Raw genomic sequence first — 12,090 nt, 5'->3', positions numbered from 1 at the left:
GAAACAGCTGGAGGGCCACAGTTTGGAGAACGCTGATCTAGTGTAAAGATAACCAGTGGTGATCAGCGGCACACAGCCGGAAAAACTGGTTTATCCCTCAAGGACAGTATGAACGCAAATAACATAACCCGGCTCCAGCTGTACCTGTAATGTTTGGCTTAGCAAGAGTTAAAGGGGTTTTCACCATCTCATAAAGTGAAGTCGCTAGAATCACTTTTACATCTGTATGTGAAATTTCTTCTGTGCACAGTGGCGCCATCCCCCAGCCACCAGGCTGTGTAGGGAACTGCAGTGTAACCTCATTCAATTGAATGGGTTCAGCAGCATTCTCTGCCGGGTGCCTAGAAGGGGCTGTGCAGGTAACACAACAGGAAAGACCAGCACTGCGTCCCCTTTATTGTAATAATGACATAGTCCGCCTAACCGTACACAACTCTGATCACACAACTCAGATGTTTTGGAGACAACTGGAGAATCCAGAGGAAAACCACAAAAAAACACAGGGAGAACATGCAAACTTGTCCTAGAGTGATCTAGTTTCCTGAAAGAAAAAAAAAACCAACATGCTGTGTTTTTGGAAAAACTAGCCCTAAGCCAAAAAAAAAAAAAAAAATTATAATAAAAAAAAGCCATAAAAAGGATGAAAATAGTGTTTTTGGTAAAAAAAAAAAAAATTATAATAAATGGCCTTACAAAGTGGAATCCCAGCCTTAAAGGTGTACTCCACTGTCCCAGTGTTCGGAACATTTTGTGGGGGTCGTGATGTCACGGCAACGCCCCTTGTTACGTTACGCCATACCCCTATGGCAAAATGTTCCGAAAGCTAAGGAAGTGGAGTACCCCTTTAAATGGTTGCTGTCAAAATCAAAAAATTTTTATATGTTGTGTATTTTGGAAAAATATTAACCTTTATAATATACTACATAAAATTGTTTAGGTACTTTAAATAGAATTCATGGCTTGTAAAATTTTTTTATAAAAAATAAAATAAAATACACAAAAACACACCACATATCAACTAGAACAAAACCTGTCCAGGTGCAGGAAGTGGGGGTGGGACTAGCACTCATCCGTGCTCACTCCTGTCCTATTGCAACATAAAAACAGTCACTTTGCAGTGGTCAAAAATGTATGATGTGCGAAAGTCGCACATAGGCAAAAAATAAATAAAAAAAAAAGTTGCAATCCCCCTTTCAAAAAGTTGCAAGTCTACTCCGGGTCTGACCTGGAGTACAAAACTCCCATACTTGAGCAAAATTAAAAAAGTCGCAAAAATGTCTCACAAAAGTCTCAGCTGCAACTTTTTTGCCTTTGTGCTCCAAATTTATCAGCCCCCTGTGAGAGTATGATAAATATGTAGCACATAAGCCAAAAAATAAATACATAAATAAATAAATGCCTTCAGAACTTGCTTACCAAAAGCAAACAATGATAAAATGTCCCCCATAGTGTGTTCTAGGAATATGGAAATATAATTTCAAATAGTGTTGCTCGCGAATATTCGCAATGCAAATTTTATTTGCGAATATCGCATATTCGCGAATATAGCAATATATATTCGCAATTATGAATATTCATATTTTTTTTTCACAGTACACATCACAGTGATCATCCCTCTCTGCTCTAATACTACTGTGTGAGACTGGTGTAGCAATTTTCGCTTATGCTAATTTTTGCATATGCTAATTTTCGCATATGTAAATTTCGCATACGCAAATTTTTGCTTATGATAAAACGTGAATATTGCGAATATGCGAATTTAGCAAATATATGACGAATATTTGTCCATATATTCGCGAAGTATTGCGAATTCGAATATGGCCTATGCCGCTCAACACTAATTGTCACCCCAGTAGTAAGGAGATAACATGAGGATGAGGTTTGTTACACTGTGTCACCCCAGTAGTAAGGAGATTACATGAGGAGGAGGTTGTTACAGTGTGTCACCCCAGTAGTAAGGAGATTACATGATATGGAGGTTTGTTACAGTGTGTCACCCCAGTAGTAAGGAGATTACATGAGGAGGAGGTTGTTACAGTGTGTCACCCCAGTAGTAAGGAGGTTACATGAGGAGGAGGTTGTTACAGTGTGTCACCCCAGTAGTAAGGTGATTACATGAGGAGGAGGTTTGTTACAGTGTGTCACCCCCGTAGTAGGGAGATTACATGAGGAGGAGGTTTGTTACAGTGTGTCACCCCCGTAGTAGGGAGATTACATGAGGAGGAGGTTTGTTACAGTGTGTCACCCCAGTAGTAAGGAGATTACATGAGGAGGAGGTTTGTTACAGTGTGTCACCCCAGTAGTAAGGTGATTACATGAGGAGGAGGTTGTTACAGTGTGTCACCCCAGAAGTAAGGAGATTACATGAGGAGGAGGTTTGTTACAGTGAGTCACCCCAGTAGTAAGGAGATTAGATGAGGAGGAGGTTGTTACAGTGTGTCACCAAAGTAGTAAGAAGATTACATGAGGAGGAGGTTGTTACAGTGTGTCACCCCAGTAGTAAGGAGATTACATTAGGAGGAGGTTTGTTACAGTGTGTCACCCCAGTAGTAAGGAGATTAGATGAGGAGGAGGTTATTACAGTGTGTCACCCCAGTAGTAAGGAGATTACATGAGGAGGAGGTTGTTACAGTGTGTCACCCCAGTAGTAAGGAGATTAGATGAGGAGGAGGTTTGTTACAGTGTGTCACCCCAGTAGTAAGGAGATTACATGAGGAGGAGGTTGTTACAGTGTGTCACCCCAGTAGTAAGGAGATTAGATGAGGAGGAGGTTATTACAGTGTGTCACCCCAGTAGTAAGGAGATTACATGAGGAGGAGGTTGTTACAGTGTGTCACCCCAGTAGTAAGGTGGGGGCGTGTCAAAGGGCAGAGCCAATGGGCAGCAAAATTAGCTTTCACCTAGGGTGGCAAAAACCCTTGCACCAGGCCTCCCCTCCTGGCCCCCTGGCTACAACCTGCAGGGGGCGATACCATTAGTAAAGTTATAAAACAAAATGACTTTTAATACAATTCCCCTATGGCACCAACCAGCACCAACGCTGCACAGTAAAGAAGTAATGGGTTAAATGAGCTGTAATAAAAATCACTCGATCTGGAAATCCCAGGAATAGACAATGGACGGCAGGTTCCTGGCCGCGACACAGTCACTCTGCTCCTACATGTCCCTTCCATTCACTGACGTCAGGTTATAATATAGGAAAAGCTGCATTGCCTTCTGTACATAGAGGAGGCCGAGCCTGATGACCGTCCGGACTGCAGGGAGTCAGCAGGTGACATATGACGTGGAGCTCCCAGACGTGTGTACTGTGGGCTGGGCGTTCATAAGCATTTTCAAGATCTCCACTAGCTGTGAGTGAATAGAAATGTGATAGCCTGGGGGGGTGTAGGGTATGGTGAGTGTAGCTGTGCGGTGATTAAAGGGTGCTTGTTAACCCTTGCTATTCGTGACGCCTGCAGACCTCCAGCTGTTGCAAAACTACAACTCCCAGCATGCCCGGACAGCCAAATCCGTCTTATAGGCCCAGTACAGTGTTTTCCAAACAGTGATTCTCCAGCTGTTGCAAAACTACAACTCCCAGCATGCCCGGACAGCCAAATCCGTCTTATAGGCCCAGTACAGTGTTTTCCAAACAGTGATTCTACAGCTGTCGCAAAACTACAACTCCCAGCATGTCCGGACAGCCTTCGGCCCGGAGGAGTGGTTCGTAGACCACTGTATTAGAGTGTTGCAGAACTTTGTTTACACAATGAAGAAACCTTTTTTTGCATGTTTTCTACATGTTTCCTATGTAGCTTATCTGTAATACTGTCGTACAACTGCCATAGTGTTCACATCCTACCGTCATACAACTGCCATAGTGTTCACATCCTACCGTCATACAACTGCCATAGTGTCCATGTTATGCTGTCATACAACTGCCATAGTGTTCACATCCTACCGTCATACAACTGCCATAGTGTCCATGTTATGCTGTCATACAACTGCCATAGTGTTCACATCCTACCGTCATACAACTGCCATAGTGTTCACATCCTACCGTCATACAACTGCCATAGTGTTCACATCCTACCGTCATACAACTGCCATAGTGTTCACATTATACGGTCGTACAACTGCCATAGTGTCCACATTATATGGTTGTACAACTGCCATAGTGTCAACACTAAACGGTCGTACAACTGCCATAGTGTCCACATCATATCGTCATACAACTGCCATAGTGTCCACATTATACTGTTGCACAACTGCCATAGTGTTCACATTATACGGTCGTACAACTGCCATATTGTCCACGTTATACTGTCGTACAACTGCCATAGTGTTCACATCATACCGTCATACAACTGCCATAGTGTTCACATTATACTGTCATACAGCTGTCATAGTGTTCACATCATACAGTCATACAACTGACAGTGTCCATGTTATACGGTCGTACAACTGCTATAGTGTCCACATCATACTGTCATACAACTGCCATAGTGTCCACGTTATACTGTTGCACAACTGCCATAGTGTTCACATTATACGGTCGTACAACTGCCATATTGTCCACGTTATACTGTCGTACAACTGCCATAGTGTTCACATTATACAGTCGTACAGCTGTCATAGTGTTCACATCATACAACTGCCATAGTGTCCACGTTATACGGTCGTACAACTGCCATAGTGTTCACATCATACAACTGCCATAGTGTCCACGTTATATGGTCGTACAACTGCCATAGTGTTCACATCATACCGTCATACAACTGCCATAGTGTCCACATTATACGGTCGTAAAACTGCCATAGTGTTCACATTATACTGTCATACAGCTGCCATAGTGTTCACATCATATAGTCATACAACTGACAGTGTCCATGTTATACGGTCGTACAACTGCCATAGTGTTCACATTATACTGTCATAGTGTTCACATCATACAGTCATACAACTGACAGTGTCCTTGTTATACGGTCGTACAACTGCTATAGTGTCCACATCATACTGTCGTACAACTGCTATAGTGTCCACATCATACTGTTGTACAACTGCCATAATGTCCACATTATACTGCCATACAACTGCCAAACAGTGCTCACATTGTACTGTCATACAACTGCTATACAGGATCCACATTGTACTGTCATACAGTGTTCACATCATACTGCTATACAACTGCTATGCAGTGCCTACATAATACTGCCATACAACTGCTATACAGTGTCCATTTTATACCAGCATACAGTGCCTACATAATACTGTCCTACAACTGCCACACAGTGCCCACATACGTGCCTGCATAATACTGCTATACATTGCCAACATAATAATGGCACACAGTGCATTAATAATACCAGCATACAATACAATGGCCACACGACATACAGTGCTCCTGCCACACAATGCCCACATAATACTGCCATACAGTGTCCACATAACACTGCCATTTAATGCCCGCATAATCCTGCCCTACAGCATTGATATTATATCACCATACAATGCCCACATAATACCCCAAACAATAATGTCATCATATGTTCAGATTACTGTCATAGTACCTGCACTGTACCGCCATGGAGCAACCACATAATACTACCATACATTAACTAGAGACCAGCCATACAGTGCCCACATAACACAACCATGCAATGCCTGCATAATTTAGGGGTGCCTCCCGCTTTTGCAAAACTACAACCCCCAGCATGCCCGACAGCTGCCCTTCGGCTGTCCGGGCATGCTGGGAGTTGTAGTTTTGCAACAGCTGGAGGCACCCTGGTTGGGGAAACTACCATTGGGAGATGCTTCAGTGTAGCATAGACCTTACCTGTCTGATTAGCTTAGACAGTCAGCTGACTCATACCTCACAGGCACATAAAGGGTTAATCATAGGCACGGTATACAGAGACGTGTGCAGTGTTTACACATCCTGGGGAGCTGCAGCCTGACAATAACATGGCCGACAATAAGATGGAGGAAAACTCTGCCGGGGCTGTGAGAAAGCCGCACTGGGGCTGCACTTATGGGGGGCACGACCATGAAATCCTTCACAGGTTGGGGGTCAACACTGCACTAGATTCTGCACAGTCCCACAAGAATCAGAATCAGCAGACATACTGTATTATGGGGGGACATCAGATATGGCGGTCATCAGACATACTGTATTATGGGGGACATCAGATATGGTGGTCAGCAGACATACTGTATTATGGGGGACATCAGATATGGTGGTCAGCAGACATACTGTATTATGGGGGACATCAGATATGGTGGTCAGCGGACATACTGTATTATGGGGGACATCAGATATGGCGGTCATCAGACATACTGTATTATGGGGGACATCAGATATGGCGGTCAGCAGACATACTGTATTATGGGGGACATCAGATATGGCGGTCATCCGACATACTGTATTATGGGGGACATCAGATATGGTGGTCATCCGACATACTGTATTATGGGGGACATCAGATATAGCGGTCAGCAGACATACTGTATTATGGGGGACATCAGATATGGTGGTCATCAGACATACTGTATTATGGGGACATCAGATATAGCGGTCAGCAGACATACTGTATTATGGGGGACATCAGATATGGCGGTCATCCGACATACTGTATTATGGGGGACATCAGATATGGCGGTCATCGGACATACTGTATTATGGGGACATCAGATATGGCGGTCAGCGGACATACTGTATTATGGGGGACATCAGATATGGAGGTCATCAGACATACTGTATTATGGGGGACATCAGATATGGAGGTCATCCGACATACTGTATTATGGGGGACATCAGATATGGCGGTCATCAGACATACTGTATTATGGGGACATCAGATATAGCGGTCATCAGACATACTGTATTATGGGGGACATCAGATATGGCGGTCATCAGACATACTGTATTATGGGGGACATCAGATATGGCGGTCATCAGACATACTGTATTATGGGGGACATCAGATATGAAGGTCAGCAGACATACTGTATTATGGGGGACATCAGATATAGCGGTCATCAGACATTCTGTATTATGGGGGACATCAGATATGGTGGTCAGCAGACATACTGTATTATGGGGGACATCAGATATGGAGGTCAGCAGACACACTGTATTATGGGGGGACATCAGATATGGCGGTCAGCAGACATACTGTATTATGGGGGACATCAGATATGGTGGTCAGCAGACATACTGTATTATGGGGGACATCAGATATAGCGGTCATCAGACATACTGTATTATGGGGGACATCAGATATGGCGGTCAGACATACTGTATTATGGGGGACATCAGATATGGTGGTCAGCAGACATACTGTATTATGGGGGACATCAGATATGGTGGTCAGCAGACATACTGTATTATGGGGGACATCAGATATGGTGGTCAGCGGACATACTGTATTATGGGGGACATCAGATATGGCGGTCATCAGACATACTGTATTATGGGGACATCAGATATGGTGGTCATCAGACATACTGTATTATGGGGACATCAGATATAGCGGTCAGCAGACATACTGTATTATGGGGGACATCAGATATGGCGGTCATCCGACATACTGTATTATGGGGGACATCAGATATGGCGGTCATCGGACATACTGTATTATGGGGGACATCAGATATGGCGGTCATCAGACATACTGTATTATGGGGGACATCAGATATGGCGGTCAGACATACTGTATTATGGGGGACATCAGATATGGTGGTCAGCAGACATACTGTATTATGGGGGACATCAGATATGGTGGTCAGCAGACATACTGTATTATAGGGGACATCAGATATAGCGGTCAGCGGACATACTGTATTATGGGGGACATCAGATATGGCGGTCAGCAGACATACTGTATTATGGGGGACATCAGATATGGCGGTCAGCAGAGATACTGTATTATGGGGGACATCAGATATGGCGGTCATCAGACATACTGTATTATGGGGACATCAGATATGGCGGTCAGCGGACATACTGTATTATGGGGGACATCAGATATGGAGGTCATCCGACATACTGTATTATGGGGGACATCAGATATGGTGGTCATCCGACATACTGTATTATGGGGGACATCAGATATGGTGGTCAGCAGACATACTGTATTATGGGGACATCAGATATGGTGGTCAGCAGACATACTGTATTATGGGGGACATCAGATATGGCGGTCAGCAGACATACTGTATTATGGGGGACATCAGATATGGCGGTCAGCAGACATACTGTATTATGGGGACATCAGATATGGCGGTCAGCAGACATACTGTATTATGGGGGACATCAGATATGGTGGTCAGCAGACATACTGTATTATGGGGGACATCAGATATGGCAGTCAGCAGACATACTGTATTATGGGGGACATCAGATATGAAGGTCAGCAGACATACTGTATTATGGGGGACATCAGATATAGCGGTCATCAGACATACTGTATTATGGGGGACATCAGATATGGTGGTCAGCAGACATACTGTATTATGGGGGACATCAGATATGGAGGTCAGCAGACATACTGTATTATGGGGGGACATCAGATATGGCGGTCAGCAGACATACTGTATTATGGGGGACATCAGATATAGCGGTCATCAGACATACTGTATTATGGGGGACATCAGATATGGTGGTCAGCAGACATACTGTATTATGGGGGACATCAGATATAGCGGTCATCCGACATACTGTATTATGGGGGACATCAGATATGGTGGTCATCAGACATACTGTATTATGGGGGACATCAGATATGGAGGCCAGCAGACATACTGTATTATGGGGACATCAGATATGGTGGTCAGCAGACATACTGTATTGTGGGGGGACATCAGATATGGTGGTCAGACATACTGTATTATGGGGGACATCAGATATGGAGGTCATCAGACATACTGTATTATGGGGGACATCAGATATGGCGGTCATCCGACATACTGTATTATGGGGGACATCAGATATGGCGGTCATCCGACATACTGTATTATGGGGGACATCAGATATGGCGGTCAGCAGACATACTGTATTATGGGGGACATCAGATATGGTGGTCATCAGACATATTGTATTATGGGGGACAGCAGATATGGCGGTCATCAGACATATTGTATTATGGGGGACAGCAGATATGGCGGTCATCAGACATATTGTATTATGGGGGACAGCAGATATGGCGGTCAGCAGACATACTGTATTATGGGGGACATCAGATATGGAGGTCATCAGACATACTGTATTATGGGGGACATCAGATATGGAGGTCAGCAGACATACTGTATTATGGGGACATCAGATATGGTGGTCAGCAGACATACTGTATTGTGGGGGACATCAGATATGGTGGTCATCAGACATACTGTATTATGGGGGACATCAGATATGGCGGTCATCTGACATACTGTATTATGGGGGACATCAGATATGGCGGTCATCCGACATACTGTATTATGGGGGACATCAGATATGGCGGTCAGCAGACATACTGTATTATGGGGGACATCAGATATGGCGGTCATCCGACATACTGTATTATGGGGGACATCAGATATGGCGGTCAGCAGACATACTGTATTATGGGGGACATCAGATATGGCGGTCATCAGACATACTGTATTATGGGGGACATCAGATATGGCGGTCAGCAGACATACTGTATTATGGGGGACATCAGATATGGTGGTCATCAGACATACTGTATTATGGGGGACATCAGATATGGCGGTCATCAGACATACTGTATTATGGGGACATCAGATATGGCGGTCAGCAGACATACTGTATTATGGGGGACATCAGATATAGCGGTCATCAGACATACTGTATTATGGGGGACATCAGACATACTGTATTATGGGGGACATCAGATATAGCGGTCATCCGACATACTGTATTATGGGGGACATCAGATATGGTGGTCATCAGACATACTGTATTATGGGGGACATCAGATATGGAGGTCAGCAGACATACTGTATTATGGGGACATCAGATATGGTGGTCAGCAGACATACTGTATTGTGGGGGGACATCAGATATGGTGGTCAGACATACTGTATTATGGGGGACATCAGATATGGAGGTCATCAGACATACTGTATTATGGGGGACATCAGATATGGCGGTCATCCGACATACTGTATTATGGGGGACATCAGATATGGCGGTCATCCGACATACTGTATTATGGGGGACATCAGATATGGCGGTCAGCAGACATACTGTATTATGGGGGACATCAGATATGGCGGTCATCAGACATACTGTATTATGGGGGACATCAGATATGGCGGTCAGCAGACATACTGTATTATGGGGGACATCAGATATGGTGGTCATCAGACATACTGTATTATGGGGGACATCAGATATGGCGGTCATCAGACATACTGTATTATGGGGACATCAGATATGGCGGTCATCAGACATACTGTATTATGGGGGACATCAGATATGGCGGTCAGCAGACATACTGTATTATGGGGGACATCAGATATGGCGGTCAGCAGACATACTGTATTATAGGGGCCAGCAGATATGGTGGTCAGCGGACATACTGTATTATGGGGGACATCAGATATAATGGTCAGCGGACATACTCTATTATGGGGGACATCAGATATGGCGGTCAGCAGACATACTGTATTATGGGAGACATCAGATATGGCGGTCAGCAGACATACTGTATTATGGGAGACATCAGATATGGCGGTCAGCAGACATACTGTATTATGGTTACATCAGATATGGTGGTCAGCAGACATACTGTATTATGGGGGACATCAGATATGGTGGTCAGCAGAGATACTGTATTGTGGGGGGCATCAGATATGGTGGTCAGCAGACATACTGTATTATGGGGACATCAGATATGGTGGTCAGCGGACATACTGTATTGTGGGAGACATCAGATATGGTGGTCAGCAGACATACTGTATTATGGTTACATCAGATATGGTGGTCAGCAGACATACTGTATTATGGGGGACAGCAGATATGGCGGTCAGCAGACATACTGTATTATGGGGGACATCAGATATGGTGGTCAGCAGACATACTGTATTATGGGGGACATCAGATATGGTGGTCAGCAGACATACTGTATTATGGGGGACAGCAGATATTGCGGTCAGCAGACATACTGTATTATGGGGGACATCAGATATGGCGGTCAGCAGCCATACTGTATTGTGGGGGACATCAGATATGGCGGTCAGCAGACATACTGTATTATGGGGGACAGCAGATATTGCGGTCAGCAGACATACTGTATTGTGGGGGACATCAGATATGGTGGTGAGGCAGTGTCCCCATACCAGTGCCAGTCACAGCTTTCCCAATAACAACAGTCACAGTGACCGTATAACAGTGACATTTCCAGTGCCCTATAACAATGACAGGGTACCATAATAGAGAAAGTAAGAGCGCCTCATATCAGATATGGCCACAGAGACATCACAGTGACCACATAATAGTGACAGCCGTGGTCAGGGATGGTCACGGGTTGGACAGTGACCTCTCTTCGGTAGAGTATTGTGTAGTGCCTAAATAATACAGTGCAGAATGAACAGTACCATACAGTACAGAAGTAACAGTACCATACAGTGCAGAAGTAATAGTACTGTGGTGGCCCAGTACGGGTACCTTGTACCCTTGCTGCCCTGCCCAGCAGCCTCCCTTCAGTGTCCCCTGGGCCCTTGTACTTGTTTCCCCCCCCCCTGTATATATGTTTTTCTATGTATTATAATATGTAATGTGTTGTTGCTTTACGAAATGTACCATGTGATTGTTACCCAGGAGATACCAGTGACCAGGTGATCCCAGAGGTGACCTATGGGCTCCCTGCTAGTCTCCCCTATATAAGCCTGGGAGGTGCTCTCTCTCTCTCTCTCTCTCTTTCTGCTAAGCTGAGGTCCAGTGAAGTCGAGTCCTAGACTGTGTCCAGAGTCATTGAAGGCCTCAAGTCAAGTCTGCAGCCATCGAGGTTGGGATGGAAAGTTGCCAGGCCACAGTGCTTGAGTCTTGCAAGATGTTTGCTACTATTTGAGTCAAAGAGACTAACTATATTTTGTGCGGAAGCATTT

The 12,090-nt window shown here is 44.6% G+C and overlaps 1 protein-coding gene across 3 annotated transcripts in view; it reads right to left on the bottom strand.

Annotated features, from left to right (window-relative positions):
• The window catches only part of ICA1 (islet cell autoantigen 1), an 89,804-nt gene that overhangs the window by 60,057 nt on the left and 17,657 nt on the right, over nt 1-12,090 (bottom strand). The window contains exon 1 of one of the 3 annotated variants that reach the window (XM_056518925.1): nt 3,842-3,861. The exons of the other annotated variants lie outside the window; for them this stretch is intronic. The gene's annotated coding sequence lies outside the window, so the exon portion shown is untranslated. Of the gene's footprint in view, nt 1-3,841; nt 3,862-12,090 lie in introns of those variants that run through there. 3 annotated transcript variants of the gene reach the window in all.

The sequence above is a fragment of the Hyla sarda genome, chromosome 5 (genome assembly GCF_029499605.1).
Source record: "Hyla sarda isolate aHylSar1 chromosome 5, aHylSar1.hap1, whole genome shotgun sequence".
Classification (NCBI taxonomy): domain Eukaryota; kingdom Metazoa; phylum Chordata; class Amphibia; order Anura; family Hylidae; genus Hyla; species Hyla sarda.
This window is presented reverse-complemented; position numbering and strand designations above follow the sequence as displayed.